Raw genomic sequence first — 25446 nt, 5'->3', positions numbered from 1 at the left:
TGATTTTAAAAATGAATGGGCTGGAGAACTTTGCCCAGAAAATTGAATTTTGCAGGACTTAATTAGCTGGGTTCATTCTTTTGAAAACTACTATTTCATTTGTTTTTAATGAGAGCTTTGAGTTCCCTTGTGTATTCTGGTACTATTTGTTTACTCAGAGAGGATCATGTGCTTGGCATGAAGAGTTAGTTGCAATACAAATGGGCAAGTAAAGCAATATACATCAATAACTCAGAATGTAACCATCAGAGGGAAGTATTACTAGTTTCTCTGGCTTGAGCTTGTGCTGGCAGGAATAAAAACAATACCGTAATTTAGAAAGGACTGAAGCTGATGGATCCTATGGAAGGCATATGAAGAGAAATATATAGTGGAGAAGTTGAAGGCAGACTTTTCCTTGTACTGAAATACAGTGAGAAGCACATATATATGAATGAGAAGGTGAAGAAAAGCAATCAGATATGACCAAGCAGTGACTGGCTGAAGATGATGGTCTGTATTAGCAGAACAAGACCTACATTGTACAGCTTTTAAAGCAGAGTTAACTTAGAAACAAAGCAGGAGGAGATGTATCCACCCTGATAACAAGCTAGATCAATTCTTGAGATTGTATTTTTATATGCAAGAAAGGAGGTAAGGTAGAAGTTGCTACAATAGAGAGAAGATGATCAGATCTTGGATACTCTGAATGAGAGGACAAAATGTGGGATGTTGTGGAGAGAGGAGTCAGCAAGGAGTGACCAGAGTGAGGCAGAGAGGGGAAAAAATGACAGTGGCTAAACCAGAAAAATATCATTGTAGCCACAATGATATAAAAATTAAGAGCTACAGTTTCTGTAGATTCATTCACTTTTCAGGACACGTTTCCTTGTTTTCCAACATCAGAAATCTCATCCAAATGGGTCTTCAGGAATTGCTGTATCTGTACGACAGCTACTTCTTGATTGAAGTGTGGGCTTTGGTGAGAGTTTGGGCATAGATGGAAGAGTCTAAATTCTAATTTTAGTTTCCAGTGTTTCCTGAAGACTGATGGAGTCTGGATCCACTCAACCTTTTAGGGAAGGTTGTCCTACCTGGATAAGCTTATAGCATTTCTGAATATAGTGAGGAGGATGCAGCAGTTGCCACGTGCACAAAGCACATAGTAGCTGCCAGGGGAGAGAAAAGGTTTTCTGCATGTGACTGTACCCCCTACAGAGGGTCTTTCCTTGTAGTTGCCAGAGGGACAAATGCTCCATGGCTGTCTACAGAGTGCAGCATGAAACTCCAGTTCTCAACTTCCATTCCTCTCCCAAAAGCCCTGAAGGATTTCAAGACCTTGAAACCCTTCAACCCAAAGCCTCTTCATTCCTCCCACATCTATCCCCACCTTGCTCCAGACACTGCATCAGATTCCCTCTGATTACAGGACTCCTCCATGTCCTTTCAGTCCTCTGCTCCCTCCCATGCGCCCCAGTCATTCCTCTTTCTCTGACTCCTCTGCTGGCCTCGTAATTCAGCACATCACATGTAGTTGTTGTTTTAGCTTGTTTCCCCTGCCCCTCCGAAACTCAGAACATTTCGGGTCCATGCCCTTGCCTCCCCATCATTCACACAGATCACCAGCACATACAGCCAACACCCTGCTGTGCAGCACAGCCAGCCTCCATCTGCCTCTCTTCACAGATAACACCTCAAAACCTGGGCTCTGGCCAAACCATCCTTTCACTAAATAGTCCCCTGAACTCCAAGGACAGAGAAAGAGGCCATGTCCAAAAAAAACCCCAATCCTAAAAAAACACTGGACATATGGTAGCCCCCAACCTTTGATTAAAAAATGTATCCTTCAGTTCTTAATCATGCCTTAGCTGTAGCTTTCATAAGGCAGAAGAAACCACGCGATGACTCACTTTGTTCTTATGGCTGCTCCAGGCCATTCAGATAACTGCCTGTGTCTTGCTCAAAGACTGACACACGTCAGGCTTTGAGAGATTACTGCATGCAGAGAACAAAATCAGCCAGGAAGTCCCTGTACAGTGGGGACATGACTAGGCAGGATATGTCCAAATTATTCCAGTAGGAAAACCAGTACCACAAAGAAGAGAAAAAGACAAAATATCTCTAGAGTCCCTACCAATCCTATGGAAAGGAAAATTCCTTCCTCACCCAAGTGCACAGAGGAGTCCGACCCTGTGAGCTGAGCAGCCAAGCTTTTCCCAAAGGTTTGCTACACCAGCTTAGTGTGCTGATCCATCCTGTCCCAGCATGTCCCTTGCTAGCTCTGAACTCAACCTATGCTAACCAGGTATTTATCCAGTTTCCCAAAACCTTTCCTAGGCTCTGTGCTGTTGCAGCCCTGGAGCTGTCTAGTTGAGGCTAACTCAGAGAAGTCGACACAAGACAAGGCCACTACAGTGAGAGGCGAGACTCCTCGCTTCTTCAGAGGAAAGCAAAAGCAAAATCGCAGCATTCCGAGGTTTCATCCAGGTTATGACCTCTCAGGCAGTCTTTTGCTGTCTGCTGCTCAGAAACATAAGATTCATTTCAATTGTTGTCCTAACGAGGAAAGGCAAGTGTTGTGAGACTATTCCTCCTCCTCAGAATGACCATCGAAGAATGGCATGACCAGAGGAACCTGTCAGCTCCAGAGTCCAAGAACAGCAAAGACCATCAGGATCATGCAGGCCAGCCTCCTCCTTCCCTTTGCAAACCTAGACCCAACCCATTTTGTTGCCAGAGGTGCCAGATGGTGATGCTTTTCAGAAACATGCCTAAGCTTACTGAAGTCTGCAGTCTTCTGTGGTGAAGTGCTCCCATGTTTAATTACCTTCACAGTTAGGAAATTGCTTCTTATTCAGAGTAGGCTGACTTTGTCAAACTCTGTCTCCTTGCTACTGGATATTGTTACACTTTTGTCAGCAAGTCTGAAAGTCTGTTGTCCCAGAGGAGTGCAGCTCTCACAGTCATTTACAGATCAAAACCCGGTCTTTGATGTAGCTGGGACCTAAGCCATTATTTTTTTCAGAAATTAGGACTGCATCCTCAGACTGCCTCTGGAAGCTGATGGGAAGCCACCAGAAGGATTTGAATATAGAATGATGTGCATATGGTGGCCTGAGCCATAGAGATGACAGATGCCTCCTTTTTGTACCAGCTGGAGCCTGTGTATCACCTATGCATTTAGCTTGACACACAAACCACAGTAATCCAGCCTGGGGGGAGGGGGCTCGACCCCGAAGGGAGTGGGGGCTTTGCTCCCACCTGGGAGGAAGGGATTACTTCCCTAGCAAGCAGGAAGGGGCAGGGTCTGACACTAAGAGCACCTGGTCCGTCCAGGTCCAGGGCATCCAAAGAGTTCAAAACAGTTTGGATTTGGCTTCAGCCCATTGTTTCTCCTCCAGGAGGATGTCTGCATGTGTCCGCCCCTGCGAGAGTGGCAACTGTTGGGGAGGTGGACCCTCTGACTCACCCACAGGAAGATCAGAGTGGAGTGCAGAGTCAAACCTTGACTCCCTAAACCCCAAATAGTTCCTTCAGGAGGAGCTTTCCCCCTCAGTGTCAGCCCAGCTGAGCTGACCCTGAGCATGGTCATCCAGAGAAGCGAGCAGAAATGAGGGCAGGAACTAAGATGCAAAGGACAGTAGGGCAGAGAGAGGGTTGATGTGATTTCAGCACTGAGACAGTAAAAAAAGGCATGTGATCATTTTACAATATTAAGGAATAGCGAGTAAAAGAAAACGTGGCCATAGAGAGAACCCCCAGGGACGTCAACAGAGTGAGAGAGGAGGGAAGAAACCACAAAATAACCTGAAGGCTGGGGGTGGCTGCTGACTGCTGAGCTCTCTCAGCAGTCTCTGAGTTAGGCTCCTATGTAAGGATTGCAGTTTTCAACTCCAAGGTCCTCTTCACTTCTAAATCCTAAACTGCTGAATTTGCCCCATGGATTCAAATAATGAAAAATGGACTTGGTCCCTCTCTAACTGCAGGTGTATTGATAGCTGTGCTGAAAAATCAGTTCCTTAATCAAAAAAACCACCTTATTCTGGCAAGTGTGTGAGCAGAGGAACAGAGAAAAAATACTCCAAAATGGCTGGGATATCAAAAGCTTTCTGAGAAACAGATGAACAAAACACTTCAGTAAAAAAGATTTAAAAAAAAACAACTTAGTAAACTAGATAATACAAGGAAAATATTTACTCTAGAAAGTTATTAGTAAGCAGGAGTGATCACATTAGAATACGTGATCATACAAGGAACTTGCTATCTGCTAGCCATGAGTGTTGAAGGATGTGAAGAGATTAGCAAGGAAGCTTATTGCAGCACATGTAATCTATTTTTGATTTCCAGGAAAATTGGGAGGTATGGGAAATTTTGAGAAAAAAAAGAGCAAATATGGTACTACTCATCCAAAAAGGAAGAATGACTTTGGTTATTATTGTCCCATGGGAAAACATTTTAAATGGCTATAGATAATGGACTCCTGAGCAATACCAGAGCTCGTTGTACACAACAACTTTCACTAGATATGCTTGACCATTAGAGGAAGGAAAAGCAGTAGCAATCATACTTGGAAATATGTGTTTGGCCCCCATGTTTTGCAAAGTAATAAAGCTGTCTCGGGCATGTCTAGTTCTCATGGAGACTGAGGACTTGACAAAGGGCAGCAGATAAAGAAATGCAGTAAAATGGCAAAATATAGACCATAAGGAAAGTGTCTAAGTGTTCAAATCAAAAGAACTAAGTACTCTAGAGTAGCTTATTTGTACAGTTTATGTGCACACTCACAGTGTGCAGCAAAAAAAAAAGCCAAGTAATACAGTTTAGCATCAACCACAATGAACATGAAGGTCCTACCATGAATGATGATAGGTCCAGACCTGCTAAATACTTTCCTTCATGATTTAGGAGAGTGAGATACAAATATTTTATAAGAAAGGACTGAAAAGGTTATGACTGCATGAGGCTCTCTGCAGTACGGATGTAAAGAAAACAGGAGAAGAGAGCAGATGTTTGGAGGTCAAGGAAATTTCTGGGAATCAGATATCTGTAGAGGTAGCCACCAGGCAAGGAAAACTGAGCTCCTGTTAATGACCTCCAAACATCTGCTCTGCTCACTCCCCTGTTTAGTTTCTACTATGATTTGGGGGATGTCTTATGCAACCATGATTTGTCGTCGGCAGTTTAGGGGGTTTGGCTGACTTCCAGTCTCTGTTTCAAGTGGATGTTTCTGCTATGAAGTTTTTGCTGTATCCTTTGCAAATGATTATCAATATCCAGTCTCATCTTTCTTGAAATAACATCGAATTGTGCTCCTGCCTCTGTTTCTCTGTTTCCTTCTCCTTATATTACAACTTTTTTTCTAAAAAGGTTTTCCTAATGTGTTAATCTGGTGAAGCAGTGTAGTTCTAAGATGGCAGATTTTGCTGTTACAAGGTAGACAAACCTGACCCAAGTCTGACCCAAAGCTTGTTTCACTATGTTGACCACCAGCCCAAACCAGAAATTACCTCGGAGTGTTCTCTTGTACTGGTCAGTCACCTGAATGTAATTAAGTTTTACATTATAATGCTGTATAAGACTCAGTGTCTGCAGCCAGTTTTGTGCCTTCTGTATCTTTGTTGCAGGAAAAAGAAAAAAAAACTCAATTTTCTCAATGTATAAAATTTAATTTTATACTGGTAGAGATGAGTAAACCAGTGGAAGGGAGGTGGTTTTTCTTTAGTGGTTTAGTAAAACCTCATCAGTCAAGGAATTGGCTTTGTGAAATATTGGAAGGGCTCGTTTGAATAAAATGTCCCCAGGCTGGCTGGGAATGGGTGGGCAGCTTTGGTAAACTGGTCTGGTTCTGTTGCAAGCTGGGATTCTTTCCCCCTCTCTTTTATATAAAAAAGGAAACAAAACTTCAGCCATGTCTGTTTTTAACATAGATGACTTTATATGACTAAATAAGTGGGAAACTAAATAGCAGTCAGATGGAGAAGATGAGATGTGAGGAGAATATCATATAAAACTAAGGAAACAGTCAGGGAAGCACAAAGCAGCAAGTAACAGCTCTTCAGAAGAGACAATTACAGTAAACAGTTTGTTCCATGAGAGTAGAGTTAAACAAACTTGATTCCCCAGTTTTGCCCTATGCCCCTTAATATCTTTTCCAGCATTCTCAACTCGCTGTTGTCCTCTACCATTCAATAGCCCTCCCATATCTACCCATTTTCCTAGTGAAGTGGCAGCATATACTGTGGCAGGTCCAGTGCTGACGGATCAGGCAACACATGGCCACTACAGGCTGATTTCTGTTTACATGTGTCTTGGTGAAAGTACTAAATAAGATCTTCCTCCTCTGTTTAGGTACCTACATTTACAATGGTTTAAGGCACTTTGTATCTCTGAGGCATCCAACCATCTCTTGAATTCCTTTGAAATTGGTCTGCTCTTTTAGGGGGACTGACAGCTGTGGAGCCTCTATCAATTGACAGGCACAGGTAGATGTTGAGAATGACGTGTAGGTAGGCATAACATGCCATCACATGAACATCCTAGGCAGTTCATTTAAATATGTATGTATGTATGTTCAATAAGAGAATATATGCAGACAGAATGAGAGGAGACAGAAGACACTGAGATCCAACTCTTGGGGAAACAAAAAGTCGTTTGCATTGTTGCAGAGATCAGGTAACAGCCACCAGAAAAAGATTAACTACTTCTAATGAGAAAACTGAATGAAATTTAAGTCTCATCTAATTTAATGAATGATAAGCTATTTAAAACAAGAAGCTGTGGGATAAGGTTCCACATCAAGATAAAAGATACCATATAAATATCTGACAACAAAGCTGATGGTTCAATGTATGCTACAAACTGCCATAAAGCAGAAGATTGATATTTAGGAGGACTTGGAAGGTAAAAGGTGAAGGACTTAGACTGAGCAGACGGAGGAAAAGAGGTAGGACAACAACATGGAAAAAAACATGGGAATGTTTTGCTGAAGGATGAAGGCTTTGGCCGCCGTCTTTAGAGCGGCAGGTGCTCAGGGAAGGGGCACTGCAGTGGTACTTGGTATGGGAGTCCCTCAATCGAGTTTAGCCGTTCCATTTACTGTGGGAGGAGCTTGCTTAAACTAGACACTTAATTTTGACACAGATAGACTTAGGCAAAATGAATCCCACTGTTAAAATGTGCAACAGTTTTGCTGAGGAAGGGAACCTGTTCTATAAAATGCTGCCATTTGCTACAAGGTGTTCAGAGAATATGGCACTGAAGGCACTAGGCAGTGTTGGGTTACATAAAACCTATGAAACATAATGAAAGGCAAAGAATTTTTTCTGAGTAAGGGATTCAAATCTCCTTGGCACTGGGTCAGTCACCTTTCAATATAATCTTTTAGGTGAAATACCATGCTATAGATCTGTTAAGAGAAGTGCCAAATTTGATATGCTTTGAAGGTTAGATAGTATGGCCAATCTCCTCTTCTTCATTAACAATTCCAGGTCTTGCCAGAAATAACTGCTGTGCAAAGGGAGAACACTCTTCGATATGTTAAAATTAGCTAGAATAGGGTGTCTCCTAATCAAATTTTGTCCTGAATTGCCAAATGATGTATAGTTGTTTGTGTTGTAGATAACGCTCCAGTGGGGACTACACTAAAATCCCTAAAAACTCATATTATGCAAGACCTCTGGCTGAACTTTAACTCTGTGCTTAGAAGTGAGAGAATGGTGCTATAAGCCACCCAGATCTACATCAAATACTGTAATTTTAATTGTACACTTAGCTAACAAAGATCGACTTAGATTAAATGAGCAATAAATTCCCACCTCTACAAAATGAACAAAACAACATTTCAGAATAGCGTAATCTGCATTTGAGGCCACCCTCAGAGGTAATGATGGCAGAAAAGGGACAAAGTGGCCATCTAAACATTGGTAGGATCCTAGTACTTTTTGCCTTTGCGTGCAACAGATGTTTCCGTGAGTTGGTCAGTTGTATCATATAAGCTATAAAACAAAGACAGAAGGCTTAACAAATAATTGGCACAGACCCAACACTTAAATCAGCTTCAAATAGTATGAGAAATGATGCTGCTTTGAGGGCAACTATAAGGAAAATCTATTCTGATGGAGTGTACCTATGCAGTTTTGGCTGATTGCTGTTTGAACTCCCCCTGCTTACAAGTACATTAGGGAGTATATATTTCAAAAAAACATTGCACAGCATTGTTAAGCACTCTGCATATATTTAGCCTGTCGAAATGTTTGAAGTTACAAGCCACATATGAGTTTCTAATTTCTTTCCATTTTTAATATGCCCCATTGGAAAATGTCAGTGCATCCACACATTGCACTTGTAGTGCCATTCCAAACTTCTGCAACATTTGCGTTAAGTAATGGAGAGTCAGAGGCTGGAGCAAACATCTCCAGAGCTGAATGCTTGTGCGAAACACCCTTTATCTTCTCTGTTCTTTTCTGAGATCTACAAAGCCTCTTTCACCATGCTGTTGATCAGTCCTCGTTCATTTCTATTCTTAGATTGGCCAAAGCGGACTCTCCAGACTTGAAGTTTCAGAGGATTCCTGTAATGGAGACCTATATGAAGGGTTTCACAGTTGGATCTAAGCTGACTTGTACTGATTCCCTCTAGCTGTCTGGTCATCTGGAGAGGGAGAAATACCAAAGGTCTCCCTACGCATTTCAAAATGTATCTTTTCCTTCTGCTGAGGAGACGTCCTAGTACCCAGTAGTGCTTCCATTCTTGGGACTATTTCAGGGGAAGCCTCTTCCTTAAGCCCCCTGATCCCACTCAGCCTGGGTTGCCTTCTGTCTTTAAGGGAGGGCAGAGCATCTGTGGTGCTGTCTGAGGGAATTATACCTCCAAAGAGCTCTGCTGATCTCATCGCTTTAAATTATAAAGGTGATCTGGGGCTTAATGCCATGCACATGTTCAATCCCCCCTCACACCCTGCACTCAAACTGCTGCCATTTTTACAGCATGTTTGCATACAGCAGGCACCCCCTCAGGCCCCTCTCCATGCTCCCACCGGAGAAGAATCTTTAGACAGACAGAAAAAGAATATTGGAATATGACATCAGAGAACCCCTATTACATCTCATGTATGTCCATATCATGATTTTTTTCTTTGAAGGAGAGCCATCAGCCTTCAAATCTGGGGTTTAACACAACAGCAATGGAGAGCTTCTAGGTCCTGAAGACTACAGCCGCTCTCTCCTGGAATAATATAAGCCATCATAAGGGCCTCCTTCCTGTGACCTGATCCTTTCATTCACTATTGCTTTTGCTATTAGCTATTTGCTGTATTTTTTGCTATCAGCTTTTACTGTTGCTATTTTGCTTTTATTTTAAGTTGTCCAAGAACCATTAAGACAACTGCACTATTCCAGGTCAATACAGCTACCAAAACCCAAAACAGTGGAAGAAATAGCCTTTGTGGTCAAAAGATCCTGCTGTGGAAGTAGTTTACTGCAGGAGGTTAAAGTTAAGGGGAGATTGGCCGCCTTTAGAACATGTTGCAAGACTTCTTCTCTTTCAAAATTTGGAGGTATGAAAATTCAAGTGCATGGAGCATAAGAACAGAGGTGGGTGACAGACAACTGTCTATTGATATTTCAGCCAAGACCTGTTCCTGCAGCAAGGGAAGAAAAAGAGCAAAAGACACCTTGAAGCATATTAGGCATTGTCCTTTCATCCTGGAAGACTGAGAGGCTACAGAGGTGGATGAAGAAAGCTCTAGAGCAGATCAATGGAATAGTGTCTTAGTTTGAATTGGCTTTAACGAGTGAGTTAGATAATTCCTTCCTTACAAGCAACAACAAAAAAACCTTCACTTTTTATTGATACACAAATATGTTTCCTTATTAAACCCCAAATGAGGAAATGCAATCCTTCCCTGGTGGATGCCTATAACCTCACAAAACACCCCAGATGATGAAGATCTCTTTCTGAACCACTCTGATAATCATTTCTTCACCCACAAAAAGCATCAGTCACCCTGTTTCAGCAGACAGCCATCTGCATGAGTGGGGTTGCCCCATATTCCTGAATGTGTGAGGCACATCTGGCAATTCCTTCCAGCAAATCATCCACGCGTGCACTGTAAGGTTGATGTGTGCATGACGCATTGGACGATTGTCTGTACAGAGCACATGTAGTAATGCTGGCTCTTCCAGAAAAATTGGATTTATTACGTATCTACCATGGAACTGGTCAACACTTACACATTAGAAATGTCTGGTAATTCCTGATAGTCAACAGCTTGGTCTGAGCTACTGCTACTGCTATGACTAGCTAGAGACACTTCCAAAAATCCTAGATGTATATGGAAGCTGGTCTCTTTACACTTGGGTGCCACCCTGGCGGGGGGGGAGGAAATACGCGAGGAAACCTGGCTTTCTCTACCTGCTCAATTTGAGCTAAAAGCCTGATTCCACAAGAAACAGTGGCAGAGCTCCCAACACCTTTGGTAAAGTCAGGATTTAACCTCTGGCATTTACTTGCTAGTTCTCATCTCTTAGCCATAGAATATGCTTAAAGCACTTAGAGCTGGAGCAAGCAAAATTTAAAGGGGCAAGGATTGGTGGGACAGCAAGAGTGAGAATTTCCTGGTCGGTCATCCACATGCACAAGGACAAAGCAATCTTGGCTGGAAGCTCACGTGCCACTGCAGCATGCTTGAAAAGCTCATAGAAACGTCACAAATGTAGGGTGATAGTGAGTGCAACAGATGCTAACACCTCCATGTAATTCTGTTGCTGTAATTCAAAAGGGTCATGGATGATAAGGCCAGAAAAAGCTGTTTTATCCACAAGTCCCATACTCTTCTGCATGACATCAGACACAGAGCCCTGACATAAGTGACTGAGTTAACTGGGTGGGTTAGCACTGTGGCCTTTACAAATTCATTGGTGATTTCTTGTTACCACAGCAAAAGGATGGTAAGATGAAACCAGGGGTGTGGTGATAGTGTGGGTTAAGAAACCTCACTGTGTGTCCAAAGGCACGTGGCAAGCCTGGCTACAGATTGGCAACCAAGGACACCGCCAGTCGTCCCTGCTCTAAATCAGTTCCTGCTCATCCGGATTGGGAAATAAAAGATAGTGGCATGGGTTGCTAGTCATGCTAATTCCTGTTGGCCACAGAAAACAAGGTTCTTTATCCAGCCTGGCCTGTCAAGACAACTGATCTTAGATGGGTCCTGGATACTGGATAGGTGCAACTGATTTCCAACATTTCCAAAGTGCCTGAAATACCACGTATGTGATATGCTACAACTGCATCATCATTAGAAGAACATCAATGCAAAACACTCTTACTGCTGTGTCATCAGTTTTGGCCATTCTCAAACTCAAAGTATTTGTATTTATGTCCTGAAATAAACAAGAAAATATTTTTAAAAGAAAGGGTATGTGTATTTTATTACTTAAATATAAGTTTTATCATCTCCTTATGATTCTTGCACTGATTCGTTCTTCCTTTGCTCCACGAGTATATAATATTGAGTATATTACTTTCCTGCAAATGCCTGGAAAAGGAGGAGTTAATGCATCATGGAAAATAACTTTGTGTGGAAGACATTTATTTTTATGAACCTGGCTCTAAGACTCTCTCTCTAGTTTTAAAATTACTATCACAGCCAGATTGTGCATCAAAAAGATCCCACTTAGCAGAATATATGATCTCAAAAATGAGTATCTGTTAGATTGTTCATACAGAGTGCTTTGAGAAATAACTTCTCACAGATGGAAAGCTATAAAAATGGTGTTCTGCTATCTTGTAGTTTGAACCACAATCTCAGAACATATGAAATATTGATATTGAATCAAGCTGTACCTGGTTCCCCTTGAATGAATTCTTCCAAGTTCTTGACCTCTGTTCTAGTGCTGTTTCATTTTAGGCTGGAGTCCAATGGAAAAAAAAAACACAACAAAAACCAAAAAAACCTCAACCTTTTGTCCATGAGCAGAGGCAAATCAGGAATGACATACTGTTTTCTAACGAGCCTATTTGATATTATATGCTACCTTTGAAGAGAATCATTATAATAAAGTATAATGACATGAACAGTCACACACATGAACATTTACTTGGTGTGAAGTGTTTTCACTGCTCTCCCTACAGAATAGATATGTCTTGACAAAGAGAGATGGCATAGAAAGCACTGCTGACATTTTTAGGTGATGGAATAATGAAAATAAATGTTCGTTACTGCTGGTGTTTTCTAGAGAAGATTCTCTACTGACAGTACCATTCCCAGTGAAAAATGCCGACATCATCAGTAGAGAAGTCTACTCTGTGAATAGGGGATTTTGCTCTTGAAGTCTCTCTCTTCATGCACCAGTTCAGTCCTGGCACAGTTTTCAGAGTGTACTGCAAGGATGCTTTCAAGCACATTGCCTTTAAATCACTACTGAAGCCACACCAGAAGTACCAGTATAACCACTTCCTGGAAAGTTTTCAGTGCTCTCTCCAGGTGTTCCTAACTTTCTTAATGACAGTAATTCACAGTGTCAAGGTCCCATTAGTTACCAGATGGATCATTTAACCACTCTCAGAAAGCATCCAGCATTGACCTCAGTGATCTATGTTTCCCGATCAGAGTCTGCTGCCTCGTGCCTTTTGATCTTGAGCTCCAGTATGATTGTGACTTCTGTGAACTACAGCACAAACGCCAACACCTAACACCTCAAAGTCTACTCTTAAGCTAACAGAGACCCTGGAGAAATAGCTGGAGAAGCAGAGCATCAGTGGTCAGAAACTGCTGCTCTCTACTGTAGACCTTACATGGGATCATTATACCCTGCTCCTTTATCTTTTCTTTCTTTCTTTCTTTCTTTCTTTCTTTCTTTCTTTCTTTCTTAATAACTGGTATGGAGCAACTTGTCCCAGGCAAGCTCTTGTATAGTTCAGCTCAGTATAGCAGACCATTTACATGTATATTATTTCCCATACCTTTCTTTTCTACATATTTATTATCCCTCACCTAATAAATCTTTTATCAAGTTATACATAAAGCTTGGATTGATTTAGAAAAGGGTCTGTGGCAAGTTTTACAGCTGAACATCTCAAAAGTGCTATTTTATCACTACCGGATTTTCCATATAACTGCTAATACCTGTTGGTCTCTTTCTGCAGCCCAGTGGCTAGCTAAAGCATGTTCTTTAAGGGCACCCCAACTGCTTCTCCCAGTACAGCCACTCCTTGCCCAGTTCAGGCCTCAGCAGCTTGAATGGTGCTCGCAAAACTTGATGCTTAAACTGGTGCTAAAGGCCGTTCTTCAGGAAGCATTTGTTTGACAGGTGATGCTCCTGCAGCTTCCCACAACAGCAGCAGCAGAGGTGGGAGTTGCATGTCCATGTAGCTCAGGTTGGGCTGAGGGTCATTAGGAGCAAAAGCTGGCCACCTTTCCCTGCAGTAGGTGGTCATGAAAGCTGGCAGGAGGCACCAGACCCCCTCCCTACGGAGCAGCCTATCCCTGTGCTGTGAGCAAGCCTGGGGCACTCCTCTTAGGCAAAGTTCAGTGTCTAAAATCAGACAGGTTGGTATTTTCAAGGCAAAGAGCTGAGGTGCCATTTGAATGTGTGATGGGTCTCAGCCCGCAGATCTGCTGGAAGTTGTACACTACTCTGAAGAGGCCTGGAAATTGTAACTGAGACAGGCAACCTCCTGCTGCCAGAAGGCTTGCATTTGTGGTGAAGGGCACATTCCCTGAAAAATTAGAAAGGGGGCTGTGGGCTGAAAAGGGTTGACTACTGCTGGATGAGAGGTACACCTGAGCCATCATGCAAGGTGTGAAGTCAAAATTCCCCATTGGGGAAGCTCAGAGGTGCTCATCCCTCAAACACTGTTCTATAAGCTGCACTCGGACAGCCTTGCACTGCAGAGGAGAGGTAACATTTTTTTAAAAGCTCATTGAAAAAGAATTAGGCTCTCACAGGAGGTCAGTGGGATTGGGCTCCTTTAGATCTACATTGACATCTTTCCTCTGTGTCCAGCCAGACATCACTGATGCATCACAGCTTTCAACTTTAGGGGAAGCTGAATGCCCTCTGCTACAGCTTGCCCAGGGACCGCAAGAAACCCCAAAACCCAGTCCTTGTGCTCTGCCACACAGCCGTGCAGTCACGCTGGAGAACCATGTACGGTGCGTGGGTGCTCAGGCTGGTCAGAATCCCCTTGCTGCCTTTTATGACCATGCAAAAAGGGGAAAACAGAGGCAAAGCAAAACAAAAAAGGAGGTCAAGGGCAATGATTCCCTGCTCTTTCTTCTGTTGCCTCCTGTAGAAATACAAGGGAAAAGGTAGGAACAACAGGCAGGGAACATTCAGTTTTGGATTCTTATTCACTTCATTCATTTTTTATATTACTGTTTGCTTCAACAAAACACCTCTTGCCATGCTAGTGCACTTTCACATCATAGGTTTGTTGCTTTCCCTGAGCAAGCAAGCGAGCAGCCTTCGGGACTGATGGTCCAGGTTTGCCCCACTGAACCGCAGGAACCACGAGTCACACCTGGGCTAGGAACGTACTTCCCTGTAGGCAGTGAAGAGTGAAAGATCTCTCCAGAGGTGATTCAGATCTCAGATGGGCTGACTTGCCCCCTGGAGACGCCTCACTTGATTTCCTGAGGCTACACAGAGAACAGCAGAATAATGTGCTTCAGTCAAGTGCCCAAAGCTGGCATTTGCTCCCCCAGTGGTTTTCATCAGAAGCTACCCTAAAATGAATCTGTCTTTCAAAATGCTAAATAAAACCTGTGGTGGATCTTTTCTCAACAGGGGAGGAATTGAACTGAAAATAGGGAGAAAACTCCCAACCAGGAAGGCAGTGCCAACTACCTACCAAGATCATGTCAGGACCACTGAGCAGGGAGAAAGGAGGAGGAGGAAGGAGAGAAGGAGGGGGAAATCCAGGGTGGTTCTTCTGTGGCTGGTCAATGCTCAGGAGTCTGGAGGGCCTGGAAAATTAAGAAATGCATCTCCCACTCTCCCCAGATACCTGCAGCTGCCAAGGCTGTTACCTGCTCTGGCGCTGCCGAGGGAGCCGGGGACATGCCCCTGAAGCCCAGAGCAGCTTTCGGCTCCCCAAGGCTGCAAGCTCACATCCACTTGGCCAGAAGAGGATGTGAAATCCAGCCTCACTGAGCTGTCTGGAAACAGAGCTGTCTGGAAAAACGTTAAGGAAGGCCCTTAAAACCTGTCAACTGCAGCAGGTTTAGATTAAAACAGGTATGTTGCAGGCAAACCCAAACTCAAATGGCTGTAGCCCCCAGCTCCCGCTTAGCTTGCACGGATTACGTGCCTCGCACTGACCGACTTCATGCTAGAAACCAACCCTGGTGCTGCTGGACTCACTCCACTATAGATCCCACCAGGGCGCCTTTTAGCAGGTGGTAGCCATTTGGTCTGCAAAGCAAGATCTGTGTTGAGCCTGCTAATTGATGGATGATACAGAGCCATAGATAGTCCTTTTTTTTTTTCTGATTGCAATGCAGCAGGAGCATTGGTGTGCCCAGCTGACCTAGTGGTAGCACTTGCAGAGAACCTCTTCCCACCCACGCATTAAAAATTGCCCCATGTAGACACTTCCACACACTCTTGTGAACGCTTTGCTTTTGTTCTTTCTTGTTTTGTTTCCCTTAATCTAAAAGAAGTTACTCAAACTGAGAACATATTGTTGCTCTTTGTGTGTGGAAAAACATAACATAGCAACTTGTCTTAGCTTTCTAATAGTTTCACGATGTGCTTTTAAACAATGTCAAACTTGTTCAAGACTCGTGACATTTGAAGTTGGCAAGTAAATCAATGTTTATTTTTTTTTCAAAAGCAAAACTTTTTAGAAATAAAATGGTTGCATTTATTTCAAAGGAAAATATTCATCCCTGTTTTTTCTGGTTTTTTTTTTTTAGACATAAAGTGCTGTGTATGCAGGATTATTTTTATTTTGTATGTATGTTGCAGTGCTCAACATTTTAATTGCCACTTCCTCAATAAAACTATTGGAAATCTTCCATCTTGCCATTAGCACTTACAAAATAACTGTTAACAATATGTTATCCAGACACAGAAACTTTATAATTAACATTGGACTAGTCTTCAAAGTCTAGTGACTAAAATATATCCTATAAAATTACTGGACTTCATTCAACGCTATTCTGCTGTTTTAATGTTCAATAAATGTGTTGAGGGGAGATATTTGGCAACATGCGTTAGTCTCTCTGGCAGAGAGAGTGACTACAATGGGGTTTGCTCTCCGCTGTATGGCAAGAGCACCAAGGCTCTACAGGGCTGCTGCGCAAACACTGAAAGGTTGCTGCTGGTGTGAAATAACGTAGCTCCCAGACACACAGCTGTGCAATCCTTCAATGCGACGCTCCTCCCTTGTCAACTGACAAGGAATTGGACAGTTTTCACATAAGCAATAAAACACAACAGGCAGTGTATTTCTGGACCATTATAGCACAACTGGGGTAGTGTCAGAAGTCAGAAGGCTGAAGGCCAAGCGTCTCAACTACAGGAGAAATACAAGATTGGCTCCGAAGCGTCTTAATGCTATCCCAAAATGGAATTTCTACAGTACATTAAATAAGGAGAAACACTTAGACCTGTGCCTTTAACACAGACATGGACATGACATCATTGGCAGCTAATTAAAACTTATTCCAGCCAGAATTGTCCTGCAGCCATAGCAGGCCATTCCACTGGTAAAGAGTTTGGAGGATGGGATGAAAAGGATTGGAATGTACTTTCTTTTGGATTAAAATATGAGAAAGGGATCATAATAGATTAAAAAAAAAAAAAAAAAAGAGTTTTGCAGGATCAAGGTCATTTAAACCAGTATCTCCAAATAATCTGGCCATGTGAAGCTCTTTCCCCATGGGAAATATCTGAAAAACCCTCTTTGCCTAGTTTTTGAGACAAACAAGACTAATGGACCAACAGACGTGTGGATACAGTCCTGGAAGTTATTTTTACTGGGGTATAGCTATGAGTTGAGCCAACAGTATGGTTGTGTTTAACACTCTAGATGCTCATAGGGAGAAGCGGTCACTGTCCCAGTATACTTTCAGTCCTTTATAAATATGAAATACTTCACATGCCAGGTGGTATCTATGCCAGGAGCTGCCATAGGCAAGAGTCATGCTGCCCAGGGCTCCCACCTAGCAAGAAAAGTTGAGGAGTCAGAAGCAAAATCCCTGGCCTTAGAGTCATGGGACTCTGTGGGGCACCGAGGAAAGGGGCACTGGAGGGGTGCGAGAGAGCCACGCACAGCTCTTCCAGCCCTGCGGTTTCTGGCCTGGGTGGATCCGAATGTACAAAGAGAAAAATGCATAAATATGCAGCATACATATTAATACAGAGTTTTGCTGTATCCGAAAAGCAAAATTCCCTGATTTTCCAGACCACTTTACTAACTCTACAGATAGATAGCAGGTAATATGAAAGATATAACTGCAGCATCTCTGGCAGACTTTCCTTCAGAAAAAAACCTTAGTAGAAACTATTTTCTTATACTCTCCCTGTTCTCTGCTCACAGGTCATCTGGTGAGGCCACAGGTCAGAGTAAGGGCTTCAGTGGGAGAAGAGCGCCAGGGAAGGGCTTTCATCTTTCGTGCTCGTTGCACACATGAACATTTCCTTTCTGTCAACAATTCAGACACCCGGTCAGACCAGTTATTTTCAAATTGTTTGTCATTGTCTGAGCAGGTTTGGTCTCTTTGCAAAATGTAATTTTTCAGATCTGTCACAAGCAGGAACAGACATTTGAGCAAGTGGTTGGGTTGCTGAGGGGAGATGTTTGGGCTCAGAAATGTCTACTAGGGCACAGCGCAAGCTCATATCATCTGGACATGTCTCTGCACCATGGGCTTGTTCTGTTCAGCAATCTGCTAATCTTATAATCTAATAATACACTTGTGAAATTAAGTTACAGAGCATTGTGAGAGTGGCTGAGTTGTGCTAGTATAACATCGCTACATCATGACAGTCACATCTCAGATCAAAAACGCTGAAAATTTTTTAGAGAAAAAATCCTTTGTTGATTCACTGTCACATATTCAGGGTGAAGAGAGCCAGAGGATTTTAGAGGACATCTTTCTTGTGCATTTTTTTGCCATCATCACATAGTTATCAATCATAAGATCAGAGAAGAGAGATCTATAAGGGACACTAAGAAGTTATCTAGTTGATTCATCTCTGCCATAGGTAGGGCATATAATTATATGTACACCATTTCTACCATTTGTTTTTCTAACCTGTTCTTGGATACCTGTGATAATGGGCTTCACAGTTTCCCTAGACGATCTATTTCAATGCTTGTTTATTTATTACAATAGAGACAATATTCTTACTGTTCTGGTACCTAAGATAATTTTTCCTTTTTAAATTACCTCCTCTTTTATGCACAAAATGCAGAGGAAATTTTTTTTCATTCTTCTTGCCACTACCCTCATGTATCCGAAGGCTATTATCACAATTCCTTTTCATTCTTCTGCAGACTAAACAATCTAAATTCCTTCAGCCATTACTTGTAAGATGTAATTTTAGACCTTTGACCACCGTCAGTGCTCTCCTCTGGTCTCCATCCACCAGGTCTTTTTGGTGTGCAACACCCAGGGTTTACCCACACTGAATAGAAGGAACATGTCTTAAGTCTTACAGGTGATATCCCCGTACAACTGCCTTCTTCCAAGCTCTGGCATTGGGAGGCAGAGAGAAGAAATGTGAATCTTTCACACTGTGACCAGGGTAGAGTCTTTTTTAAGACAAAACTTTTCTGTGACCATTATTTGATAAAACCATTTTCATCTTAAAGTTCATTTATTTTCATGAACATTTGAATACTCGCAGAAGGTGAATGTAACTGAGGACACAAAGGCAGGCATACCAAATTCAAATATTCCTAAAATAAGAGTAAGTGTAGTCTCATTCTGAGTTAATAGAGATACTTTTCCTTAGGACAACCCAAGATGATAAGTTATTCTGCAAGTTTGATAAGAATAATGGTAGATACTCATTAAACTGGTAATAGATGTACATCATGTTGTAGTTTTAATGATTTAAGAAGAATGAGGCAACACTTATGAAGAAAAAACAGTATCTTAACATATATATGTTGATATATATCTCATATATATATCATATATATCATAACAGTATGCTCTAACTGGCGGGGGGGCGGGGGGAGGGGAACCAACAACAAACAAGCTTTCATCCACACAAGCTGTCCTCAAGACATGCTTCTATCTTGGACCTGAAAAAGGGTTTTTGACCCAAATGCTTGTCTCTTTTTTCCAACTATATTAGTCAGCCTAATAAAAGAGACTGCTTCTGTCCATAAATCTTGTTTCTCTGGTAGTTATCACTATAATATTTGCTGCCATAAGCCCCCAGGAATTCACAGATCACTCTCTCTGTCTCTCTCTCAAAAAGACAAAAAGGAAAAGGTCAGATGAAACCCTATCCCGCTGCAGGGCCATATTCCTGTGCAAAGCAGCGGTGTCAGGGATTGCCACGTTAGCCTCAGACAAGTTGACAGGTCGGTGCAGCAGAGTGCAGTGCCATGAAGAAATGCGACCTTGTGTCCCAAAGCCACGCGGCCACCAGGGTCAGTGCTGCACCGGTGCGGTTACACCAGTGCTGGTTTTGGAGGGCTGTCCCAGCGCTGCCCCCTGCTCTGTTGCAAGCTAGAGACATGTCCCAAACTGCTGGTGAGACTTCAGTTCCTTGGGTGCATGGTGGCTTTGGAAAAACACAATCTCTATTCACAAGGAGTGGAAAATCACGAAGTGATTTGTTACAAATTATTCACCATGCTCTAAGAATAACCAACTCATTTCATTTAAAAAGAGGGCAGAGAGGTTCTCTGCAAGCACGTGAGCATTTTTCCCCAAGGAAAATTTCATAATGGTTAATATAAGCAGAACTACAGTAGTGCATATGGTTAACAGCTGCTTTAACATGATATGGCATAACAACTGTCTGGAAATCATTAGCCTAACTTTTCTTTAGTATTTGGGTAATTAACCAACAGACAGAGCTATTTCAGCTTATCAGATAATACATATATATTTTTTTTTCTGTATTATTTACAGTACATATAGTCCTGTTTCTTAAAATAATACATTAAACGATTGCTGAGTGGATGAAAAAAAAAACAACCCATAGGTCTCAATAGATATTTAACAGATACTTAGATCTTTCCAAAACACTGAAACATTCATGGGTTCCAAAGAAGACTTTCCTTTAAGGAAATTAAAACATAAAATTCTATTACTGTTAAGGTTGCAAAGAGGCTAACAAAAGCCTGGAATATAAATATTTTTATATATGTATAAATTTTCTTAAATATATTAAACCATAAAGCAGATTTCTCAGGGACTTTGATGATGTAGATCACCTTTTGGTACATAGATTTGGTAGCAGACCTTTATTGCTCTTCACAATTGTCACCTTGCCCCTCTTTTATCTGCCCATAATAATTTTGTTGGAAGTACCGCTATTCTTTAGCTTAAACAGTGATATCAGGAAAAATTTTAGCTCTTGTAATATTAAGCAGAGCCAAAATTGAAGAGGAAGAGAGATCAGCACCACATATGGAGGGCAAAATAATCTTCCTGGCTTTGTGTTGATCTACAGAAAGCTAGAAGCCATTGTCACCTTGCATGAAAACATATATCAACATGTATGGAGTCAAGCAATTATAGGAAGGCAGCTTGAAAAACAGAATAGTTTAACCAGCCAACAACTCTATAATTTGTTAACATTCCTGGTCCAGAATTTTTGTTGCATATTCCAACTTTATTCATTCTGCAGAAGAATTAAATGATAACAATAATATCACTTCCAAAAGCTTCTTTAGGAAGTAACTATGGTAAAAGGGACGACCTAAAATTTAGACTGTACATAAGTAGCAGAAATAAAAACTTACAATTGTAAGAGCTGAATTCTTGTCAACTTCCCATGAGTCCAGGTAGTAGGGAGGTAAGGAATAATGATGTAAAGTTTTCCTTTCTGCTTCCCAGGGTGTTTGCATGTGTGTATTTGCGTACCTGTCCTTCCTTGAGGACAGCTCAGAATTCATGTTTAATACCCATAGAAAGCGAAACCTGTCCCCTCATGCAAGTGCATCCATGTTCTTTTGAGTGGGGCAGTGAAACGCTCTTAGTAGTTTGGTTATAATGAAGCTTTGGGAGTGGGGAGGGAGAAGGGACATGACTAAAATACAAGTGGTTACTCAGCTGCTTGAGAATAAGCCAGAGAGTAGTTTGACCCAATTGACTTTTCTTTTGGATGCCTCTAAATGCAGCCTTCACTCTAGCTGCTCCACAGAACACGGCTTATTTTCCCCTTTTGGACCTCATACGTACCAAAGCATACATTTCTTTACAGCATACATCTGAAAAGACAGTGGTAAATGCTAATCATGCAATGAACTTTGAAGCACAGGTGTGTTCTTGCTTGATAAAGATAGATTCCTTTTCAACAGTAGCCATTTAGTAAGAAATATGTGTAATGCACTACTGCCTGAATCTGATATATCGCGCTTCTGCTAATACACATCATAGAAGCCGGAGACAAAAGACTTATTAAACATCAGTAGCTTTTCCACAAACTCACCACCACTATTAATTAACTGCCTGTTAATGAGTGCAGCATGCTTTCTAAAGTCCAAATCTGGCAATTTGGATGGAGTTCAACAATAATCCCACCACACTGATGGGCTTTGACAGACTACCAAAATGCCTATTTGCAGTCTTCATGGGACAGTATAGTCAGTAAAGATATCTGGTGGTATTTCCACATGTATATGACTTCTATATGATTCATGGTCCAACATGAGTAATGACTGCAATTCCTGTAAGGTTGTGGAGTAGACTTATCCGATTGCTCTTTGTCAATGGAAGTTGTCACAACACAGATCAAGAGCTCATTTAACTCAGAGAGCTAAATTTTGGGAATAGATACAGCATTGAATCTGCTCCTAGTTTTGGTTCCATGGGAGACAAAGAACTGAAAAATTCACATTTCCTCAGAAATGTCATGAGTTGAGCTATTTCTCCTAGATCTCCATATAGCAGAGAATGTTTGTGGGCTGACAGTCTTGCACAGTATTTAATACTTGGCACTTAAATCTCAGGACAACAGTTAATTACATTTCGTCTTCTTCAAGTTTGACCCAGCATCTTGCTAAAGGCAGAAGAAAGTCACTTCATGGCTGAGAGGGACCTTTTGAGGTGCAGGAGTGGAAGTCCCACCATCTTCCAGCTGAGCATTCCCCTCCTTGCAGAGAGCACCGCAATACTTTTGGCATACCTACCACAAACTGCCATACACAAGCTCATGTAGGGGTCTTGTGAGCGTGGGTGAAAAGTAATTCTTATTAAGGGAAAAGGGTTTTTACCTCACTTGCCCTTTTTTGCTCTTATAGGACAATAGCTAGAGCAAATCTGCACAACAATAGAGTCAGATTTCTAATCACAAACTAATGTCTCCATTCTCAGCACATCGGATGAGGGAAAAAAATTCTGTTCCCTTTCCCATTGTTGGCCTCCGACCAAGTTCCATGTGGGTCTAATACTGCAATCTTCATTCAAATAAGAAGAGATTTATCAAAGTGAAGATCAGGACTTTTGTCTATAAAATCAGCTGGTTCCTGTTAGAAGATTCATTCAATCATGATGACATTTGTGATATCTCCACCAAAATCAGCAGAACTCATTCCTTTTGCTTTGCAAGATTCATCTCATTGTATCTTATCAAAGTCTTTTTGTTACTCAGACCAGTGACTGTAAAGAATTATCAGAAAAAAAATTCTGGAACTGCTTAAGACTACTGATTTCATGAGGGGGATGGGAAGAGTGCATGGAAATCCCCTTCCAAATTAATAGCATTTGAATCCTGAAACAAATGTAACACAATAAAATTGTCTTCAATATTACAATAAATTTAATGAGCCTTAGAGCAATTCAGTCACAATAATAAAACACAGAGTCATGCAAATAACACTGATAGTAACAAACAAATTCTAAGGAAAAGTATTGCATCTGTCTGACAATAATAATGGTAAGAAGATGAGAAATTAAATCAAATCAGGAAACAAACTTTCAATGGAAAGCTTCTATCCAGGCTTTTTATAACTTAAAATATGTCTAAAATAAAAGTAGCAAGAAAATGTTAAGTATCCTACCATACTATTCATATTTCGATTTTTTTTTTTTCATCTTTGTGTTCAATATTTAGGCAAAGCTTCCTGGGAATGCTCTTTATGGTTAGTTTCCTATTTATCATTTCTCTTCTGTTATCTGGTCCTAGGTGGTAAGAAATTACAGTAAAAGAAAAATAATGGGTCAGTGAAAGAAAAAGAGAGAAAAATTATCTAGCTTTAGTCCCATTTTCTGTAATATTATAGGTACTCTTCATTTGTGAAAAATGGGAAATAACATGTTATAGTTCCTAGATGCTGCTAAAGCCTGAATCTACCAGTCCACATTCAAAAAGTGCCAGCAATGTTTTTGAAAGGACTGCTGCCAAAGAATAAATAATATCTACACTTCAAGAAACAGAATTTGTGTCCTAAAATTTACTCCAAGAAAAGGGAGAACATTACTCTCCATCTTTACGGGTTTCTGAAGACACATTTAATCCATGAGCTAATTGATTTATTTTGGCAGGAGAGCTGCCCTTTTCTCTTTCTCTTTTTTCTTTCTTTTTTTTTTTTTCCGTGGAAACAAGCAGGCTATCAGGACAGCTTTTTAAAATGTGAAGATCTGCTTAATAAACTCATGCAAGAGTAGTTGGGACACAGATGTTTCTTATAATTATTAGTTATAACTTAAGATAAAATGATGATGGCAAATTAGAAGTCTGAGTTTTATACTGTGTACCTACTAAATCTCTTTTCTATTGGCGATCTTATCCAGCAGTGTGCAACAAATGTATTACTGCAAAGCATGTATTAAATATACCACACATATGTAGTCAGATAGTTGGATGACATGTAACTAATGCAAACATTTGCATTCTTCTTCCATGGGGGAAGCATTTACTTCTGTAATGTAGAGCATTCGACCAGTTAATATCCAAAAGTTCATCTGATACAAGTAAGGATGTTTCTTTTTTCCACAGCAAATATGTAAAACTTTCCCTGTGGATGTTTTCCTATAATACGTAGCAGCAAAGCTTATGTCGCTCAGCCCTCTCGCTGCAGAAATAAGACAGCACTTGCTTGCTGTCGACCAGCACAACCGGCCACATTAGACCTTGACCTTTTGAAATGGGTCTTCAGTATTAGCCGTCTTGCTGGTGCTTAGGGATCTCTATTAGTGATTAGGACCTGGCTCTTTCAGGCACCTCACACACACATAAGAACAAAATTTTTGCTGCCCTGAAGAGTTCACAGGCTCGAGAAAGTCATTTTCTCCTCAGCCAGCCAGCGGTGGCTGGTGCAAGCTCCTCACCAAAGGCAGGTGGACATCTCCCAGCTGTGAGCAAGGACACGCAGCCTTTGGTTCCCCTCCAGGCTGTGTTCTTAACTGCTGCCCACAAATAAGTCTTGTCTTCTCCATTTTTGCCGTGTCAAAGCTCTGTAGCTGTTTCTCCCTGTTTTTTCTTTTTTTTTTTTTTCTCATTCCCTTTCAAACCCACCGCTTTGTCCCCACAGAACTCATTTAAGCCATCAGGGTTTTAAATTTAACTCTGGCAGAAGTCAGAGGGTAGGTTTCTGCACCCACCTCCAGTGATGTAAGGCTAACCTCGGGGCTCGCGCTTCCAGCCGAGCCCGTTGCTCGGCGCAGGAAAGCTAAGCGCACCGATTTTCCCATGCCCTCAGACTTTGCCTGCCGAGATGCCTGCAAAGCCTCTCTGGGCTGCCTGGTGGCGACCGCTGCAGTAAACAAAAAGCAAATTCAGCATGGTCGGTTCTTGTTTAATCCATATGCGTCAGGAGCCTGGGGTCCAGCCGGCGCGAGCCAGGGCAACCCCGTCGATCGACGCAAGGCTATGCCAGGTTATGTCACCTGAGGACCTGGCCCCTGGTCTCAGGAGCCTCTCTTGAAGTTCACCAGGAGTTTTTCAGCCAAAAAGCTTTGCATTCCCTTTCCAATAGTGACTGCTTTTTCCAGTGCTGAGAGAAAAGTTCTCATAAAACATGTACTCTTGTTATTATTATGGGACAGTAATGTTAATATTATAGTAGTACCCAGAGGCCTGGAACAAGGTCCCATCACGTCGTATGTTGAACATAGCTGTGGGTTCTGGCCAAGGCATCAGCCCTGCCACGACAGCAATCACTGCCATGTCCCCGCAGAGAAGCTGAAGGTACCGAGTGAGAGGAGATAGCCGCGGCTGCCAGGCAGGTGCGCACCAGCCATGTCTGTCTTCAAATACCCACCCTTTCGTGCCTTGAGGGTGGGTTTTCACCCTCCTTTTCACAATCTAAAGAAACCTGCCAGAAAGAAAA

Source organism: Aptenodytes patagonicus, chromosome 3 (assembly GCF_965638725.1).
Source record: "Aptenodytes patagonicus chromosome 3, bAptPat1.pri.cur, whole genome shotgun sequence".
NCBI lineage: Eukaryota > Metazoa > Chordata > Aves > Sphenisciformes > Spheniscidae > Aptenodytes > Aptenodytes patagonicus.
The sequence above is the reverse complement of the archived record's forward strand: the minus strand, read 5'-3'. Positions refer to the sequence as shown.